Source organism: Agelaius tricolor, unplaced genomic scaffold (assembly GCF_023055355.1).
Source record: "Agelaius tricolor isolate 1412-34295 unplaced genomic scaffold, bAgeTri1.0.p SCAF_8, whole genome shotgun sequence".
NCBI lineage: Eukaryota > Metazoa > Chordata > Aves > Passeriformes > Icteridae > Agelaius > Agelaius tricolor.
The window spans coordinates 4,746,867-4,768,900 of record NW_027269268.1 but is presented as its reverse complement, the minus strand read 5'-3'; the positions used below and the strand labels follow the sequence as shown (position 1 = coordinate 4,768,900).

At 42.7% G+C, this 22,034-nt stretch overlaps 1 protein-coding gene across 8 annotated transcripts in view; it reads right to left on the bottom strand.

Moving 5' to 3' along the window:
* The window catches only part of WDFY3 (WD repeat and FYVE domain containing 3), a 152,128-nt gene extending 141,269 nt beyond the window's left edge, over window positions 1-10,859 (bottom strand). For all 8 annotated transcript variants that reach the window (XM_071431454.1, XM_071431458.1, XM_071431457.1 and 5 more), the window contains exon 1: window positions 10,484-10,859. The gene's annotated coding sequence lies outside the window, so the exon portion shown is untranslated. The remainder of the gene's footprint in view (window positions 1-10,483) is intronic.
* Between the last annotated feature and the right edge of the window lie 11,175 nt (window positions 10,860-22,034).

Here is a 22,034-nt window from a genome sequence, read left to right as displayed (position 1 = left end):
CATAAGCAACAAAAAAAAGAAAGGGAGGGTGAGAACACCACATTCTTTCTGCAAGAGAGGAAAAAGGAGCAGCATTAATGCAATATCTGTAAGCACATACACTCCAGCCTAAGCATTATTCTAACAGTACCTGAGGAGAGAGCTGGAGGGCAACACAACTTATTTTTAACCCAAACACTAAGAGTTACAGTAAAATGGTCAAAACAAAATCCTCACGTCTTGTTTGTTAGACTGTGGCTTTTCTTCTCCTACTTACATGCTGCTAATAAAGAAGCTAGGGACAGAGGGAAACAGACCTATTTTGCTGGTTTTACTTTTTATTGGTAGATTTTTGCTTGTTAACTGGCAAACTGGGCATCACCATACTAACAAAATTTAAAAGAAGGTGAAAAGAATTCTACAAAATTCAAGATACATGCAAATACCTCTTGTCCAGACTAAAAATAACCACAATACTTGAAATAAAGAGAAAATAGCATAGAAAAAAATTAAAGTTTTCATCATGCCTCCATTTTCCATTCATGTAGACAGAGCAATCTTCCTGAAACATTTATACAGAAAACTACTCAAAGATAGTCTTCATACATTTGTAAGAAAATGCACCACTGCACACCTACTTTTCTTCTTTAAATATCAAGGCCATTCATGAACCCCAAACAGTGCAATTCTTTTAAAAACATGGGTTGTTCAGAGACTCCTCATCCAATATTATTTAATGCTTTAACAAGAAAGTGTGACTTCTGACCAATGTTCTTAACATGTTCCAAGTTTACTATTAACTTTCAGTCGAGTCAGGGTGCACCGGATCAAGCTCCTGTCCTTCTCCACATGATTAAGTGCAGGCTCATTTCTTTGAGCACCCACCTTAAGCCAAGTAAAAGGGTCAAAGGGCACTTGTTTGTAATTAATTTATGTCTACGAAAGCAGCTTGCTTTCTCCTGGGTAGAGGTAAGAGTCCTCTGCAAGCTGTGCTCACTTTTCAACAAGGCTTCCCTCAGCCACTGCTGGGACATCACTGCTGCTGGCACATCACTGCTGCCCACCACTCCAAGAGCAAACACAGAAGTCTGAGCAGACCAGTTATAAGCCCACAAGTGGACAAAAAACCAGTTACAGGAAAATACCCAGTACTTTCATAGCCTACCACACTAAAAATTATTTTACTATCTTCAGCATCATGTGGGAAAAAAAGAGAGAAAAAAATATCACTCTCTGCCTATCTGCCACTGGGCTTCACAGTGGACATGAAACATTCCCATGTCTTCATTGGCTATTTAAAGCACAAAAAAAATCTTGTCCCATACCCTTACCTCTTTCTGTAAAAAGTCAGGCCTCTAAACGCCATGTTCCCAACCTCTGCAAATGTCCTACCTCAAGCACAATAACAGATGTCCCTTCCAACCAAAATTTGTCCAGTGTGTTCAAACTTTTCCAGGTGAACTTAAAATTTAAGATGAGTCCTTCCTCACATCACATAATAAAGATGAGTATTCAGAGACAGCAGCAGTCTGTTGAACCCAAGTCAAGAAAATGCACTTCAATTTACATGACCCTGCAGTGCTTGAGGTGCTCCACTTCCCTACTCATTGTGAGTATTTCAAAGGCAGACAACAAGCATGTCTAGGGACTTCCAGCTCAGCACCACAACCCTCAGCTTAATGCAACAAGAAAATTCTGGGCTAAATTCCACACAAAATGAACATCTACTAATGATGGTATCCTTTTCTTTTCCTAAACTATTTAAATAAGCTTATTCTCATACTTTGTGCTATTACATTTTCATTTGAAATGTTTGTCCTTATTCAGGCAGCAAGTTCAACTTCATCCTGCAAAGGATCATGAAAAAGAGGATAGACAGAAAAGTGGAAGAGTGTTTTCATCTTTTAAATTTATTCTGTTTGTTCCAGAGGAACCTAAACCCTCACCTTGGTATGTTCTCTACTCAATCTGAGCTACTTCAGACAAATATCAACTATATTTATCGCGTCCTCTAAAGAAAGTTCACAATGCAGACACACAGCTAGACTAAAAAGACGCTTCCAAGTACGTTACTTGCAGTACACACACCTCCTCTGCTTCCTTTTATTAAAAGGGAGGAAAAAACCTCAACCAACCCAAACAAACAAAAACCTCATCACATCATCATCTGTATTTGAAGCATACAATATATACATATGTGCTTTACTGAAATAAAAACAGGTTATAACTTTAGGCTTTAACTGATCAGTAGGCTATCCCAATTCATACCAGGGAAGTTTATGTGCTGATTTTGGCTGGAGTAGAGTTCATTTTACTCAGAGTGGCTGGTATGGGGGTGTGTTCTGGATTTATGCTGAACTCAGGGTTGATAATACAGAGATGTTTTTGTTATTGTTGAGCAGTGCTTACAGAGAGCCAGGGCCTGTTCTGCCCTTTGTACCAGCCACACCAGCAAGGAAGCTGAGGATGCTTGGGATGGTGGGAGGAGACACTGCCCAGACAGGTGACCCCAGCTGGCCAAACAGATATTCCAGACCATGTGACATCATGCCCAGTATACAAAGTGAGGGGAAGAAGGAAAGGGGAGTGATGGTGTTTGTCTTCCAAAGAAATGGTTATCCATGATGGGGCTCTGCTCTCCTGGAGAAAGCTGATCAGCCCATGGGAAGCAGGGAATCCATTCCTTGTTTCACTTAGCTTGTGTGTGTGGCTTTTGCTTTCCCTGGTAAAATGCCTTGATCTCAACCCACAAGTTTCCCAGCTTTCACCCTTCTGACTCCCTCCCCATTCCTGGTGCAGTGCAAGTGAGCAAGTGGCTCCATGGGGCTTGGTTACCAGCTGGGGATAAACCCTGACACCATACAAGTAATTAAAAAAAAATCCTGTTACTTATACAGCACATCCAGAGCCCTGTCTGTACAAAAACACCACCAGCTGAACTACAAGGGCTTTCAACAGACAGCAGGGAAGCCATGGTCTCCCCTATCTTGATCCAACACTGCTGGGAGCATGGCTATGTTGCTGGAAAGAAATGCATGCAAAATGTTTCTGTCCAGAAATTGTTACAGTCAACATGTTGCTTTACACACTCTAATCTAATAATGAAAAGCTTGAGAAGATACTCCCTGGTTACTTCATGACCCACTCAAAATCTAAATTAAGTATTCATCACTAGCTTAGGCTCACTGCTCAGAACTGTTAAAAAGAAACTTTTGCAAACCTAATTAACAAGCAAATTATCATTCTCTTAGACCATATCCATAGAGACTTTGTTTTTACATTTGTACTGCGGCTCACTGCTCAACTGCTGACTCAAGTATTACTATTTAACTTGTGATGCAACACCAAAACAGTTTCTATGCCTATTCCACATGACTGCTTATAAAATTATAACGAATATTTACTTCTGCCTGTTCAGATAGGCATGCTTTCTTCTGCAAGTGTAAAGAAACTCCCAAATAAAATAAATTTCACTCCTCCTCAGTCACCTTAACAGACAGAAAACCAGTGATGACAAGAATATTACCAGCTCTGATCACAGCTTTCTCAGTCTCATACCTGTGGCACTCCAGCTCAGAGAATTTTGCCATGTGAAGATTCCAAAGATGACGTAACCCTCACAGTTGTGGGGAAAAAATGACAACTGCATGCTTAAGGCTCAAAATCAAAAAAGAAATCAATTTGGTTTGTGCTTTCAGTGCTTTAAAAGCCATAACTTGAGCCAATCTCACTACTGAGGGCCTACACCATGACATTTCAACCCTGAGAACAACAAAAGGCCCAACTTTTACATTAAGAAATGCACTCTTCAGCTCTTTTGTCTGTCATTCTGCCATGTGATACATTCTGTACTCTGTGCACTCATGCAAATACAAACCAAGGCCTCACCTCGTTCCTGGCTCTCACTTGAAGACCCAAGGACCTCCTTAAAATCCCATTAGAAGTAAAAAGCCTTGGCAAGCAAACACAGAACCAAATCCTAAGACCATCAATGGCACTCTGAATGCCATCAAGGTGCTGAATTCCTGTCTCTTGGTTCCAATACTCCTTTGGTTGTCTTCAGGCAACTGTTCAGTTTGATTTTTTTGTTGTTTTAGGGGGTTTTGTTGGGGTTTTTTGGGGGTGTTTTTGTTTTCTGGGGGTGTTTTTTGTTTGTTCTTTGGGGTTTTTCCTCTAAACCTAACTATAATTTCTGAGCTTGCTTCCATGCATCGCTGGCCCCCTGCTCTGCATACTTTGGCTGCAGGAATCACGTGAACTGGTACTGCCACTGATGCCTCCATATAAAAACAAGCTTCCCCTAGAACAGCTCTCTACCACAGGCTGATACTCCCCACTGGTCTAATAAACCTCAGACAAAAGCTCAGGCTCATTATGCCAAGTGCACTTACATCTGATTAACCTTCTCAGGGAACTTTACCTAAGGCACTCTGAACAGTCTTTCTCCCTTTCAGGATTGCCCATCACCCAAGCACTTTAAAAGTCTTTAGAAAGTTTTATTACTAACCCAAGTTGGTATTTTGGCATATTTTATCCCTCTTTATCCTTTAAACAACATATCTTCTGGATACCCTAAGAATTTGCTTAGCCCTGCAATTTCTCCTTCTATTCCCCTTATCTCAAATTAAAAAAAAAAAAAGGATATGCTTACAGTGCCAAATAACCAAACACAGACTTTCGGAAGTTCCTGCTGTACAAACCCCCTCTTCCTGTTACAGCCCATCTGTGAGCTCAGATTTTGGTTCTCAACAAGAACCAGGGATAAAAAGCAACACTATTCATCACCATGGCATTCAAACACATTCCACTTTCTGAAGCAACATGCCATCACCTATTCACACAAATCAAACCATCCTGCTTTGGGACAACACTGAGATTTTTACCATGTCTTCAGATGAAAATAATAAATCATCTGGTAATGTAAGAACATAAAACGTGGTTCACTTGCACCCACATTCCACCTGGCAGAACGATACTGAGAAAAGTAGCACTAGGTAGAGCTACTCTCTCATACCCAATGCATGGTGATCACTCTGACAAAAGCTGCAGTAAAATAGAAAGCCAGATGTACATTTTTCTCAAGAGCTACTGATCCACACTCTCACTGAAGTCATCAGATTCCAAAATTGAAAGACCCCAAAAAAATACAAAACACCTAAGAACGTGTAGGAGTATGTTCTCCTTCTAGCCATGTGTCTATCTTTGCACTACCAAATTGTCAGCTCTGAAGGTTTGGGGTTTTTTTCCCATTTGCTTATTTGATATAGCCGGTTTAAGATAAGGATCAATGTTGCTAACTCCCCCTTATTTCTGAAATCTTTCACTACAAATCCTCAAATGCAAATTCAAAATCAAAACTGTCACAGCCATTAGTAAGAAAATGTATGATTCAACAGATGGACCAGCTCTATAGTTAAATAGGTCTGACCTTTCTAAGGTAGTTGTCTTAGAATTGGAAAAAGAAGCTTAAGTTACCCATGGAACTGATGAATAATCACCCAGCCTAAAAAGCAGGAATTTATCACTTACAGTGCAACAAAAAAAATATCTGTAGAGCAAGAGAGAAAAGGATGAAATAAGCCACCTGGAAAATCCACTTCTTCTATGTGTTTTCAAATTTATTATTGTCTGTACATTAGGTTAGCCAACCTGATCAAAGCTTTTTCCATGACATATTGTAATAAAAACACATGGAAATAACAATATTTGTGAAGGTGTAAGAACTAAAGATCCTATTAATCCATTTCTGATTTATAATAATCCATTTCTGTTATAATTCAGATGCATCCATCTCATCTTTTGCTGACATTTCTTAAAATTTTCCCAGAAATAAGAAGCCACTTGCCTTCATACCATTCAACATCCCTTATTGTTTATGGCTCCCACACAATTCCCTCTTTCCTAGCACAACACTGTTCTACTGCACTTGAAATTTCAGAAGGTATTTTTTTACATGTGCAAGTTCTGCAAATCTGTTTCTATTCTGTGGTATGTGAGAAGCATTACAAGTCACATGCTTAAGACAGGCAGAAATCCATCACAGGGTAGTGATGAAACACCAAAACCAGCAAAGCAGTCCAACTCCTTTTCCCTCATATGAGAAAGATGCCAAAAGACAGGATGTAGCTCTCACTGGAATAAAGTAATTCCAAAACAAGAAACTTTCTTTTCCCCCCCCAAATCTCAATACAGTTTTACTTCTACTATCACACCTTTGCTCAACAGGTAGGGAGAGAAAAAGAGAAAAAATTACACCATAAGAAAAAGCCAAAAATATTCCCTGTTGTCATTCAAAATTTCAAAAACATCAGCACAATTGTCAAAAATCATGTCAATTACACATTTGCATACAGAACAAAAATCAGAAAAATTTGCCCCAGAGCTTTAATGGGAAAAAACTAAAGATGTAGGTCATCTTCACTCACAAAAGACTTAAAGGAAAGAAAAAAAAAACCTCCTGCATACTTAGAGCAAAGCAAATAGAAAAGGAACAAGACCAATTCTTCCTTCTTTGGACTGGACAAAGCAGCCCTTCTCACTTGTTTTGAAAGCCTTGATACCAGCCAAGAGCTCCTAGCTCTCGGAATAACAAAGTTCCCCCAACAGTGACAGCAGCACCTGAGGCTATGCCATACCCCCCAGCAAGATGCTGCCATTCAGGCCTCAGAGCAGTCACCAAGTCCCTGTTTGTACCAGGCAGCTGCTGTATGCATTTACCTGCAATATCCAGAAGGACAGGGGATGTCACTAAAAAGCCAAAGCCTGCACTACTGCCTCATCAAACATGGGTTGCTTGCCAAACAGATGCTCTCAAGGCTGGATCACCACTAACGCATACTCAGGCCTGCAAAGCTTGCAGTGCTCTCACCTGAGCCAAGAAGCTGCTCTCACCTCCCCACCAATGACTTCAGTTAAAATGGTACATCCTGCCAGCAGGATTTCGTACCCAACAAAAGGATATGGCAACACCTTCTGTACTGTCTGTGGGACAGCAGCTTAAAACAAATGCACACAGGAGCCTTATAATTATGTCCTCCCCAGCCTGGAGAAGGTATGAACAGCCCAGCAGCAGGATGAAGGGCTCCAACAGAAGATAAACAGTTTCACTCTTGCATTATGAAACTGTGAACGAAATGACAAAGTTAAAGAGAGCTGTTCTAGGAGATATGACAATCTTACATCAATGCACCTCAGTCCTTCAACACATGAAGGCTTAAAGACTCAAGCTGTTGGTCACTTAGGACAGATAAGTAACAAAAAAAGTACTTTTTAAAACAACCAGCATTTCAAACACATCAAAGAAACTGTTATGTATTTGTCATAACTTGGACATTTCCAATAGTGTACTACTGCAATCAGCAACACCACCAGCATGAAAAAAAAAAAAAATCAAGAAGGAAACCAGTGAAGTTAAAAGCTCCTATATTAAAGCCATGAGGAAATAATTTGTTTTCCACCTACACACATACCCAGAAATTGTACTGTGGACCAACAGAAAATTCTATTTCCCATTACAAAATGCAAGTTACATTCTAGTAACATATCATAAGAATAGACTTCCATGGTACTAATTATCAGAGAAGCAAGCAAGCAATAGGGGGTAAATTGTGACTTAGATGTATGGTTTCTCACAGCATACTTTGTCTGAACTCTTCAAAATCTGTTTATTTTGGACAAATGACACAAGACTTCCTCATGGCAGGAAGTCCTGCAAGTCAAAGGCCACTGCTGAAACAGTATTTCCACTATTATGCAATAGGGACTGAAAATCACTTACAGACATGAACGAAACTGCTAATTAACATGAACAGATTTGTCCTCTGTCAATTTAACCAACCAAGAGGGAATCACTCTCTTCTCTTTACATTTTTCAGCTTAGCGCATCTTCAGAACCCCAAGTGAATGCCCAAAATCCAGCCACGGAACAATTCATACCAACATTTGGGAAGTGAAACATCATGTTACAACACCAAAGTTTCCAAACAATCTCATGACAGTCCTGAGCATTTCAAAGGGTAAGCAGAACATCTGCCCATACTCACCCCCATTCCCTGCACATAAAGCACCACTGAAAGTTTCCTGAACGCTAAAAATCCCACAGAACACTTGTGGAAAACTTTGAATTAGTTAACGCAAGGTTGGTGGATGTGAAACACACTGCTGAATTCCTCTAACAGCAACACACATCAATACATCCTGAAGACCTGCTCACCTTGCACACTTCTGCCAGTTTAGCTCCACTAAACCAGAATTAAGTACCAAGGTTTGAGTAGCCACAGGCAGCTGTCAGATCACCTTCTCAGACCACTCCTGTACCAAGATGCAACAAAATAATGTAGCCTTGTTATGTCAAGGTTGAAATTATCAATAACTATAATTGGTTTTTTTATTTAGCATCTTTCTGCTACCACTTGGAACAAAAAGATAAGTGTTCTTTTCCCATAGTCCCATTCTCTTTCCCTAGTACTGTGTGGTAGCAGTACTACCAAGTAGCTGATCTTGATGTACTGAACTGGAAACAAACAACTGACTGGACACACCAACCCTTACTTAAACCTTGATACAGAAATGTTGTATCACATTTTCAAATGGGTGCTGAAGATACTAAGTCACAGCAGCACCATGATTAACCAGATAATCAGCTGGCTAAGAGATGCAATATAACCATAAAAACCAAAACATACTACATTTTTATTCCAAGTCTAGAAGCCTAAAATTGCCCAACTAGAAAAGCAAATGTGCCCAGTTCCTAGCAAACACATACCAAAGTGAAGAATACCATGCACCATCCTCCAATCTGATATTTGAGGGATTCTTCTACCCAAAACACTTTGTTATCAACAGTGTTGAGTATTCCAGAGCTGGCTCCAAATGAGCTCAACAGACCCACACCACATAGTGAGGAGACACCCACTCACAGTCCAAACATGCAGCTGAATTTAGACTGCCAGCATGTCTTGACCAGGGCCACAGAACAAAGGCACAATGCCACATGAACATGGACACATTTCCAGGACACAATGCCTGCCTACAACCTAAAAGCAAAGAAAGACTTGGCTGGCTTTCTGCCACTGACCAGTTCCCACAGCAGGTAAGTTCATATCTTCAAACGCTGTATGTCTACCAAGATGGCGCAGAATGAATGAGATATTGCAGAAACGTCAGTTCACACAGACTGTACAATTTGTTCACATAGCCTACTTCAAGATACTGCTAGCTTGTCACCAAAATGTGCCAAGGATGCAATCAAGCTGGCTCTCTCTGCAGAGCCTGACTGGATCCATAGGATTCTGTGAGCTCAGGAATATCCTACAGCTGTACAGCCATAACTGGGCACAGAAGCACGCACAGGCAACAGGAAGCAACCCAGCTTTGGGGAAGAAAAATAACTTCTGTTAGCTACAACGTGCAAAACTTACTTCTCTTAACAGGAAACCCACCACTTGTTTTTCGTAGTAAAATTTCATGGTCCAATACGTGGACACGCATGAACCTTGTCACAAACCAACATTACCAAAAAACCAAAATTCAGGCATTAAAATAAGGCCAGGACTCACAGGTCTACACTGAAACCTCGCAAATTACTCTAGTTAGCAAAAAAATTTCAGTTAAATCATTCATGAAACTCTAGGTCAAAATAAATACATCTAGTCCTTTGCACTTCTTCCATAAGTGTTTTGCTATGCAGGCACAGCTAGAAATTATAGTCTTAACATTTCAAGGTGAACATCACACAGGGTTTCAGCACCCAGCACTACTGACTGGTCTCGATGCAAACCTCTCCATTTGCGTCGACCACCTCTCAGAACTGCAGGGCAAAAACCACGCTCAAGACAAGGAGCAGGTACTTCAGCAGCGCGGCAAATCCCCCCAACACCATGTTCCGAACCCTCCAGGGGCCACGACTCCCCTGTTCCCAGGGACGCACCGGGGACAAACCTGTCGGGTTCTGTAACTTCAATATCCCTGCCGCACCGCGGGGTCGACAGCTCGAGGCTGCCGCCAAAATCAGTACCCGCACGAAAAATCAAAATAAAACGCGGGGGGAAAAGCCGACCCGACGCACCGCCTGTGAGCCGCCCAGGAACCCCCCCACATTCCCGGCAGGCCTCCCCAGGGCCGGGGCCGCCGGGCCCCTCCCGCACCCTGCCGGGGCTCCCGCGGGAAAACCGCCCGCCCCAGCCACAACAAAGGCGGCCGGAGCGGCCCAGCGCTCGCGGGGCTCCTTCGCGACCCCCGGGCTTCCCCCGGGCCCCGCCGGCCGCGGCCCCGGCGCAGCCCCTGCATTGGAGCCGGAGGGGGGGTGCCCGCGCAGTGACAATGATCGGCCGCCCCCGGCACCTGCGCCGCCGCCCCCTCCTCCAGCCCGGCCCGGCCGCTCGGCATCCCCGGGGAGCGGGGCCTGCGGCCGGGCCGAGGGGGCGCCGGGTCTCCCCGGGCCCGCCGACGGCGCAACAAAGCGGCGGGGCCCGGGAGGCGGCGGGTAGCGCCAGCGGGCACTCACCGGGGGGCAGCGAGGTCCCGGCGGTGCGGCTGTGCCGGCCCGGGGAGGGGGCGGCGGGCGGTTCGTCCCTCCTCGCTCTCCTCTCTCCGCTGCGCTCTCTCTCCGCGAGCAGGGCTCGGCTTGGGGGGTTACGCGGCGCGGCGGCCGCGGCCGGGCGGTGCGGGCCGGGTCGGGAGGACGGCTCCTCCCGGGCGGGCTCCGGCGGGAGGCGCCGCCGCCGCCGCTGCTGCACCGTCCGGGTGCCGGGGTCGTCCCGGCCCCATCAAGGCCGGGCCGCGCCGAGGGGGCCGCGGAGGGAGCGGGGCCGCTCCCCGCGGCGGCTGGTGGCCATCTTAGTCCTCCTCCTCCTCGGCGCCGCGTGCCCCCTCCCCGCCCGGCTGCCAGCGCTGCCTCCTCCCTCCGCTCCTCCTCCTCCTCCTCCCACTGCTCCCGGCTGGCTGCGGTCGCTCCCGCGGCCCGGCGAGGCCGCCCGGGGAGAGCCAGTTGGTCTTGGCAGGCCGTGGACCCCCTTCTTAATTCTGGGTTTTATTACAATTATCTTACCTTTTGGAGCGGCGGGTCCCCCCGTTCTGTGACAGAATTCCCACTCCTCTAGCGCTGACCGTCCGTGTCCTCTCCCTTCTGCCCCGCCGCCACAGGCCCGAGCAGCTGAAACGCGAGGAGAAGCCGTCCCGAGCAGGGAACTGGATGTGTCATGAGAAGGGGAGTGCCGTTCGATGCCGGAGCAAATAATCCACCCTTGAGTCGGGCTTGAGGTGCTTTCCTTTTTGCTCTTTGTCAAGTATACATCTAGGGAGAGTCCTCTGGATATCCCTAGTGCCGACCACAAAGAGGATTGTATGCCTGTGCTGACCAGTCACTGTCATCTGTATGATCCAGATGTTGAAACAGAATTAGTTACCCTTTTCCTACTTAATCCAGAACTCCTGTTAAATTCCCAAAGCCAAAGGACTCCTTTTTGTCTGCAGGACAAAACTTTGGTTTAGCCTCGCACTGGGCACAGAGTGCAGGGTGTAACTGCAACCCCGAGGCAAACTTCATCCACTTGGACACTCCTGAGGAGCAGTGCAAAGGTGTGTCCACTCGTGTGTGACCAGATATCCTTCTGCCTTTTCCCAATCACTTATAAACTTACCTCCTCTAAGAAATCAGCTGCTAGCAGCCATTCATTCTCTAGCAGTTTTGCTTGGGGTCTTTTTTTGTTTACAAAATCCCTTATGAAGCCTTCACTAAAAAAACTAAATACCAGTTTGGAGAATCTGGCTGCAGGGGTAAAAGCTGCAATAAAAAATGCACAAACTATCCTAGACCTTTATGTTTCATTGGCAAATTATCACAATCACCAGGAACCAGGACCATCGCCTCTTGCCTGTGGTACAAGCGTTTATTAAAGGAAGCTGTGTACTCTGTTGTGCTGGAGGATAAATGGAGTAAACACCATTTATACATTCTTCTTTCTCTGGCCGTTAGCATCAAACATGTAAATGCACTTAATGTTTTTTCTGGCTGATGTTTTGCTGTTCAGCTGGCAATGGAAATGGTATCCAGTCCCATTCAGATGGGAAAAACTGCTTAAAACTTGCAGATGTCTTGAGTGAGGCTAGCTCTACTTCAGCTCCCAAGAAGCACTCACTGAAGACAAAAATACAACTCCAGACAAAGAAAGCCTACTTCTCCCAACTGAAAAACAAAATAAGCAAGGAAAAGTGTGTAACATCCTTGCCTACACAATACAGTGCCATCTTTACTTGTTAAAGACATCTTCATGCATTCAAAATTCACTGTGTGGCCAGAAGCAACATTTAGCCCAGCTCAGGAGAACAGTCCAGGCTATGGTTTGGGTTGGAATGGAGCCAACTGTCCCTTTGCAATACCTGTACTTTTTTCTGTGCAGGACAGTCAGTGGAGAACCAAGAAAGAAATCATGCATTGTATATCAGCCATGGTCCTGTCACAACAACTGTAATATGATCAGTGGCAGAAGATCTTAAGACAGTTGGTATTCTTGTGTCTCCCAAGAAAAACTTAAATTTTATTCCATGCATATCTTGTTTTGCCCCTTCTAACAAAATGCTTACTTTTGCCTACTTTTTAAACATAGAGCATTGTAACAACTTCTTCCCAACCACTCTTTGCAACCTCCCATTCCCGTGTCACCTGCTAACACCTGAAATTGTCACTGCTACAGAAAAAAAATACATTTATCTATGGCTAAGGCCACATAGGAAATGTTACAAGGATAAGAAGGGGAAATGAGGATGCTCAAAACATGAACCTACAGATTTTCTTTTAGGGGATGTGTTGTCTTATGTATCAAGAGTTCTACTATTATTATAGTGCAAGGATTCCATACTGCTAGAGTTTCGTACCGCCTCAATGTTTCTCCCAGGCTGCTCCTCTAAGCACTGACTGTTCCTGGTCCTTGCAGCAGCCATCTGACTCCTGTTCCCACCAATCCACTCTTTTATAACACTGTTCTTAGTGGCTACAGGTGTGGCCTGTTAACTTCAGTCCTGATCCTGATCTTTAGTAATTGGTTCAGCTGCAACTATTTAGGGGATAAGATTACATTCTATACCACCTTCATTTACCCATACTGGATCCCCCTACAGGGATGCCTTTCTGAGGGCACTCACCTTGTTTTGTAGGCATCATATAGCAATGTATACACAGAAAGGAAAGTATGTGTGTTGGGTTGCTTGCTATCACATACCAGACTAACGTGATTTACCTACCTTGTGTGAAGGCTAAGCCCAGGAGTCAGTGGAAAATATGTTTCTGCTACAAAACTGCCAGGGTCTGTCAGTCCATTCAAAGCTAACATGCACTGAATTTTTATGGATGCATCCTCCAACCATGCCAGTCTAGAAGCAAAAACACAATGAGCACTGCTAGGCAGAATTTGGCCCCGTTTGGTGTTTTCATTCTGAACGGCAGCAAAGGGAAGCACTGATTCCATCAGCTTGTTCCAACAATTATTTCACTTACTGTGCAAGATGCAGCCTGTGAATGGTACATAGCAGTTACACTTTACAAAACAAACAATCTTCTCCCTGTAATTTACGCGTAGGAGGAGACTTGTATCTTTCTTAGGTAAAGGTTTATCAGGACCTATCTGAGCAAGCTCTACTGAGTAAGAATCAAAGCTAACAGAGATGATGCTGTTCCTAATTCATTGTAAGTAGTGGGAAATCAGCAAAATCCCCCAGGATGGCAGTGGGAGTTGCAGGGACAGCTGTATGCTATGCCAGATACACAATTTGCTGCATGCCAAGTTACACTGTTTTTTTCTTCTTGCGCAGCTAATGTTCATTGCATTCCTATTTATAGTTCCCATCTTTTGGTCAGTTGTCACAGTTCCAAAATAAATAATGGCAAGCTGTAATGTTCCATACTGAGTGACACCAGACACTCTTTTTACCTTCTCAGCATCTCTCCTCTCACAAAGCTCATCACAGGTACCTGCTTGTCTTTCTCAGAAAAGGTGTGAAATAGTAATTACAGTGCTATAGTTAGACAAAAGAAAGTATTTACAGTTCATCTTTCTTCCACTTTGCAAAGCAACTATGCACAAGGGATTGCATCAATCATTTAAAAAGTGGAGATATATTTAAATGTCTTTGCCTTCTTTTTTAGAGGGTAAGATGAAACTAACACAATTGACTTCCAGCGGTGCAATGCCACTCCACTTTCAGGTGAGATGCTCATATACTTCCATTGCATTTATTTCACACATCTTGGGCATAAAGCTACATCTGTCCTCTTTGCATATACTAGCTTAAGGCAAAGTACAGGCAAATCCAGAACTGGAAAGAAATTACTACATGAAAGTGAGATAAAGTAGAAGGAATTTTAGGTTTTTTTTTTTTTAATTAGAATTTTTTTAACAGAAAAAAATGGCACTGTTTCCCAAATTTACACAGCCTGATATTTTAATCATACAGGATTCTTAATACTTCCTCTGAGAATTACTCTTCCCTCCCTCCTTCTTGCTTGTTTACAGATAGTTTTCAGTATTAAATAAGAGGAAGGGTGGGGCTGTCGAGGATCTAGTGCCCCTGTCCTGTGACACTCATGTTGAATTTGGCTGAAATTTGAAAAATAAAATAAGTCCCTTGTCACGTGTTCTTCAGAAAAAGAATGCCCTGCTTGTCATAAGTTAATAAATTATACAATCCCCAAATAGTCTACTACTGAGCTCATAGCATTTGTAAAACATTAACACAGTCACCACAGCAGAAACACCAGCAACCTGATGGAGTAACAGACAAACAAAGCAGAAGCCAGGGCTGCTACCCCTTCACCCTCTAGGGCCCAGCAATCCAGCCCCACTTTGGATAAACAGCCTTTCTTATGCTGTCAGTGTTAGTCACATGATTCAAATAAACAAACATTTGCATCCTAGTGCTGCAGAATCCAAGTTTAAAGGTAGATAATTTAAGAATAGTTTCTTACAGCTGGACATAACGTGTAGGTTTTTTTCTTCTGAGACAAAACCACCAACAAAACATTGTAAGCAAGAACATGAGGATGAAGGGAAGAAGCAGAACAGAGGATGGTGAGATAACAGAATTCCCAGCCTGCAAAGCTTTAGGCCATGTCTGTAACTGTAAAAAAACCCAGAACTTGCAGTTTAGTTCTCAAAATCCCTGCTCTGCTTCAGATTATTTGTCCAGAACTGGGTTCTTATGACGGAGGTTACAAATCTAGTAGTGCATAACTTGTCATACATAAGTTGTGTGTAATGAAATATTATTCAAGGAATAAAGCATCAATAGAAAAGGACACATGCCAAACTTGCTTGGAGACAAGTATTACATTGGGCATGTATGTATATGAAAAAGAGCATGTAGTTAACAAGAACATCAAATAAACGTCATAATACTTAATATTCAGAGGATGTGGCAAATTTGGAGGTCAGAGCTGTATTCTGTGGGTCTAAATTTTTGCATACCTGTTTGCTAATTATTCTTTTTAGACTCTCAGACCTGCACAAACAAAAGGCAGCCACGAGTTCAAGGGCCTGGATTGTGCTCAGGCCACTTGAATGTGACTCTGCATGTCCAATACAAGTAGGAAAAAGGAGCAGGTGGCAACAGAGAAGGTACAGTTCAGCTGAGGTCATTGAGGCTTACGAAGCCTCAAAGCCTGATGATCCCAGGAGTGAATCTGAGAGGATGAGATCACACTCAGTGAGGGAAAAATGCTGCCATCTGGTGCCTCTGGAGAAAAAGGAAAAAAAAAAAAAAAGAAAAAAGGAAAGGATTATGTTGATAGTGTGCTTCATCTGCAGTGGTATCAGTGCTTCTGGTTCAGTCCTGCAGACCTTCAGCTGTCTTTTTGTTGTTAGGAGGTGTTACCATTCTTCAAATCTTACTTTAAACAAACAGGCTGAAAAAGTGCATTTTACAGTGGTTTGCCCTCAAGAGAAATATTGTTAAGTATTAATGTAGTCTTTAAGGCAATTTTAGGAAAGATGGTTTCAAACAAAGTCACAGCTGAGAGTAACATAGACCTTTTTTATTTTGATGAAGTTATGCATATTCCCACCAAGAGATTGCAAAATGCTCTCCTATCACAAATCATATTTATTTATTTATTTATTTATTTTACTATTATGTAGCAGAAGAAACTTGTAGTCTGTAAAGTACATTTGAAAGAGAACGGAGATGCTGGGTTTTGCTATCAAGTTGAGTGAAAAAGTTTAACAGAACACGAATTCAATGCATTTCTATTGCAGAACTGACTTTGACCTTGAGCATCACTGCCCACTATTTTATCCTGTGAGCATTGTAGATTATACTGACTGCATGTCAGAAGCCTCAGAGGATACAGGACCAGACACTAAACACCACTTACTTTTATAATTCGCCTTTTACATCAGCCTATTTTGGATCGCTGTTGATAGAGCCTCAGAGGATGTGCCAAATATGTACTGAGACACTCCACGGTCTTAGAATGAGGGAGTGTTATTTTTGTCTAAGATATTTTTATTTTTACAAGCTTTCACAGAAAGCCATAATGGTAGCTTGGAGAGGTTGAAATTACTGATTAAATTAAAACCCATACATTGCTCTATTTTAGATGTAATAAAGATAGCTCTTTCTGGGAACTTAAATTTGTTTATCCCTTGACTAAGGGAAAGTCTGGGGGCCACAGGTCAGCTTCCGACTGGAAGTAAACTGAGTAAAGTGGTTCACATACCACATTCATTTTTAGACACAGCATTTTTGTAACAAAGTAGTCACAAAACCTCAGGAATGAAATTCACTCTTGCAGATAAACTAACTCCCGCAACACCATAAATTTCCTAGGAAGATACTCTAGTCTAAGAACAGCTTCAAACTCATGAAGTAACCCAAGGACCAGAGAGTCTTGAAAAGGATTTATTGTACAACTCTGCTGAGCAAAGAAAAGGAACACATCCCATTAGTTCCTAGCCTTAATGTATCTACAGCCACCTTATACATGTTTTTCCTAAAAAATCCCTACATTTTCATTCAAAACAGAGCTAGATCCTTATATCACCAATGTTACATTGGAAAAACTTGGAGTTTCTTCCTCTCCAACGGCATTGGAAGAAACTTTGCTTGTGGCTACATGGAGGGAGTCTGAATTTTTTAGATGTATACATAACTTAGGATAGAGGAGTAACTTCTTTGACAATCCCTTGACCACGAACAAATCAGGCAACTTGAAGCCCTTCAAATATTCTTAGCCATATCATATAAAACTAGGTTTAAGAAACAACAAAAAAGCTTTGTCAGTGTCCGTGGCAGCCTTGTTAACAGCCACTTCAGTCATCAGTCTCCATTCAAGTTACAGTCTGGGAAGAGCGTTTAATTTCACACATAAAAGTGATTTTGCACAACTTCCACCTCCAAGCAGAGTAACGAAATCATGCCAGCAAGGTGATCCAAAGAGATTTCTTAGTAGCTAAACTTTTGGCTACTCCCAAGGGATTTGATGGGAGTTTTCTGTAGTAGATTGATAAATGGCTAAACAATCTTCTGAGCAAGCTGTGGGAAACATGGCTGGAAAGAGCCTGTGCCTTGTCAGTAGACTTATATTAACCCAGTCTATAGGGTCCACATCTCTACTGGATCACTCTTTAGGTTCCTGCCTTTTGAAAGGAGTGGGAAAACACCAGGCTAGAAATAAGCAGGGGTCCAGATATCCATGGCCCAGAGAAGTGGAATTATAGTAGAGACAAGTTACAGCCCTGGTATATATGTGGGGTCCTGAGGATAACACAACACGATTCATGGTCTCTAAAATGACATGCCCAATGCTTTCCAAATGACTAGATGTGTTAACCTCTGGGCCCAGGCTGCCATGATACCATGAGATGTCCTTACAAATCCCATTAGTTTCTCAGAATACTTTAGCCATCAGCCTACAATCATTGCTCAGTGCACTCATGCATTTCAAAACCTTTGTTGCAGGGATAAGAGAAAGATATAGCATGTCTTATCTTTTCCTTGGTTTGTGTGGACGGGTGCTGATAATCATCTGTCAGCACCATTGTCCATCTGTGCACTAGCATACGCTACTTTAAACATGTAAAAATGGCACTTTGCCTTCAGTCGCAAGAGGGAAGCAGTGACTCCTGGCTTTTTTATGTCATCACTTTAGCCAACCAGCTTTTGCAAAGAAGATTTTTGATACACAAAATGGATGCTTAACCAGTTCTGGAAGAAGATAATGTGCAAATATCCCATAGTAAAACTACCACCAGCTCAGTACATGGGCATCAGCTTCCTTAAGCTTTTTAAAGAATTTTTTATGCACAAATGCTACCTTAAAGAATGGCTTCTTCTTTCAACACCCAATTGCCACTGTCAGATGTAGAATGTTGGCTTCTGAAAATGAAGCAGACTCCTCAGCTACCCCCCCAAAGCAGAAGAAGTGGTTGCAGCTTGATGTAATTTGCTTCTGAAGTTCAAGTCAGCCACATAGCTGATCACACAGCATGGGGTTTGAACCCTGCTTTGCCAGATGCACATTCATCCTAATGATGTTTGTGGCTAGCACTTATTTTATTGCAGATGGATAACATGTCTGAAAATAAGACTTGGGTCTGAAAGGCAGCAGTTTCCTGCATGATTTTAAGCTTGGTTTTTTTTCCCCTCCCCATTAAATCAGCTGATCAAAAAGTACACAAACTAGCTTGCATGTTCATTTTAATCCTCTCATCTATTCTCCTCCACCATGTGATCCTTTCTTCCTCAAAACACTCAACAGCTTTGTACATTGTCAGCAGTAAGAAACCAAGTACAGGAACCTCCAGAATTTCATGGGCCTTTGACAGAAGGCAGTCCTGAGTCTTATTGCACACTTGTAGTCTCTGCATGAGCCACTCTGCTTTCTCAAAACATCTCATGAAGACTCTTAGAAAACAGTCCCTTCCCATAAACTCTTCCTGAGAATATTCCTTCATTTGTAGCACAAATCTTTCCTGTCAACAAATTTGCTCTCTCTCCTCATAATTTCCTTCTATGCCCTCAGAAGAGATAAACTGCAAACCCTGCAACTGGTTTTTATTTCCTCATTCAGGCACTGACCAGAAAGGCACAGGGATATTCTCTTGTCGAGTCATCAGCATAAAATGCTGACTATCACAGCTGAGCAAAGAGATGGCAGTTCATGCAAAATCTGTATTCTGGGAAGTGGCCAACAGAGCTTGAATAACCTCTCACCTGCTCATTGAGAAAAAACAAACAAACAAACAAACAAAAACCCCAACAAAAAAAAAATACACCTAAAAGGAAATACCTTGGATATCCATTAGTACATCTGAAACATTACATTTTCCAGCAGAGGCTACAGGAAGGAAATCAAGGTAAAGGAGTGATATTTATGAGGAAAATAATGAATGTCAACTCAATTGATTCTAATTATTACAGAGATGGACCTGTGCAGAAAATACTTCAGCTGTTCCTTCTACCTATCACCTAATAAGAAATCATGCAAGGAGATTTTTCTTTCCATTTTGAAGGAAAACCACAAACCACATTTTTAGGAAAAGAGGAGTGTCCTGCTTATCTGCTTTTCCTAAAGCCAAAGAGGTAGAAGGTAAAGTTTGCTGAAACAATTTTTGCAGGAATTCCATTCTCCAGCATCTTCAAGAGGTGCCAATCTTTTGCCCACCAAAACCTCAGTTATCTCTCATAAGGAAGTAGTTGATCTAGTTTATTCTGTGATTTGTGACACAATGTAGAATTATTATGAAAATGACTCGCCTTTGGTCTGAGATAAGGACTGTAGGAGAAAAGCTGCTGCCCCCTTCAACCTCTGTGATATAGACTCACCAGATTCTTCTCGTTTCCCCTCACTAGGGAATCACCCTCAGATGCAGAGCCTTCTCATTCTCCTCACCTGGGAATCCCAGCTGGTTCATAAACCTCTCTATCGCCAGTTTGCAATAGAATAAGACTCCTATGGAAGTGGTCTTCAGTTCAGATTCTACTAGCACAGTGACTGAAAAGGAGAAATGAAGAAAATTTAAACAAATACTAGGACTGAAGTGGAGAACAACATCTGTGTTCACAGCAGAGTTAATTCTAAGATCAGAATTTGTGGTATAGACTCACAGTATTGGATTAATTTAAGAGATTTAAACCTTTGTATGCAATATTAAACAAGAAATATTAATTGGGGAAAAGAATCAATGTTATGTTAAGTTACATGATTTGTCTTTTTCTCCATGACTGTCTAAAGACTGGATGAAGACAAGCAAAACCAAAAAACTCAAATTATATTGGCTCACATGACTGACTCCTAATACTCAGAGAATCACATTTCTGTGGCAATTTTCCAGCAGTAAAAAAGCTTCTAAATTAAAGGTGAGATTGCTTAGTCATCAGACTTGATGGTGTAGTTGTACCTGCTGCAGAGGATTGTATTACATGACCTATGATTACCATTCTATTCCTACTTCTCTGTTGCACAAACTGCCCAGCAGAATTCCTAAAATTGAAAGGTGACTCAATCTCCCTATCCAGAAATAACGTTGATATTTTTTGCAGGGGTATAAGCTCTAGCTTGCAGTGTGATGATAAAATCTTTCCTGAGACACCCAGGGAAGGTCTCTACCATGTAGGAGTTTCCATCACTGTTCCTAGAGGCTTACTGAGCAATTCACATGCTTCCCACGTACCACATTTCCACCATCTGCAGCTTCCACGTGGTTTCCAGATGTCCAATTGCCACCAGCAGCCGTCTGTGAGGCAGCCTCCAGAGCAGGGCTTTCTCACCGTTTCCAGGGCAATGCAACATGGCCACACAGTAGCCCCAGCTCACCAAAACACCATCTCTGGCCTACACAGCATCCCACCACCAGCCAGAAGGCTAAACTCAGGCCAGACTCATGTGTCCTAATTGCACAAAGTGATTCAGAGCAAGAGGAATTGTGTCCAGCAGGCTGCAGAGAGGATTTTTTGAAGGTGGATTACAGAGGGTGAGAGCTGCTTGCAAGAGACAGGTGCCAGGAAGGGGACAGAGCTTTTGAAGGATGGGAGTGTTTTCTAATGAAGATGGCCTGAAGAATATGATTTGTGTGCTTGAGCATGTCCAACCAGTATGGCCACCTTCAGTTAGGAAATGTTGTGTGCTCCTTCCTGATCATGGAGACAGATCTCAGAGTTGGCTATTTTGCATAACTGCTTTCATTTCGGGTCATCTCAGTCCATACAGAAAAACTTTCATCTGCTTCCTCTATCATTCTCTTTCCAAAATACAGAAAAGCCTTCTTTTACGTTTTGGTTTGTTGTTTTTGTTTTTTTTTTTTTTGCTCAGTGAGCAGGTGAGAAGCATAAGTGGCCGATTCAGAAAGATTGCCTGTCCCAAAATTGCAGGAAGCACTTGCATGCTCTTGTGAAAAAGATGTGGCACCTTAGTTGATTACTTGATTTTCAAGTTGTTGCTCCTATACGAAGTCATAAGGTAGAAACTCACTTGGTGATTTAAATAGCTAGTTCTGGCAAAGTGTCATCTTTCCCTCAGGTTTGGGGAGTTTGGTCTGTGAATACAGCCAATTTAGGCATTATACTGCATTCTCTTGGCTGGGTGGGTGTTGGATCAGGTGTTTGTGGCTCTGTGGGACCACCAGGTAGGTGCACTCTGCAAGACCATCCTCAGTGCCAAGGGCTGCAGGCTTGCATTCAGGGTGGCTGGAACATGTGAATGAGCGTTTTTAAGGTGCTGGGGGTGACATTCTCAAGCCTCTGGCTCTGTATTGAGGGGGTTTTTACAGTACCTTACAGAGGAGATGCCTGGTGCAATCTGTGTTTCGCAGCCGTGCAGGTGGATGCTGCAGGAGGGCTGTAGGTTGCAGACAGTGCAAGAGGGGAGGGAATCAGTATCTCCTCTGAAGCTGCAAGCAGCTTCTTCTAGGGACAGGCACATAAACAAACTTCCTCCTCTTCTCTCTTACTGGACTTGTCAAATTAGACAGTGTTCAAAAATACTAGTCTGGTTTTGTGGAAACAAGGGCTGTTCTCTAAAGACATTGGAAGCAGGTAAAACATCTAGCTTGGTCCTTTTGTCTAAA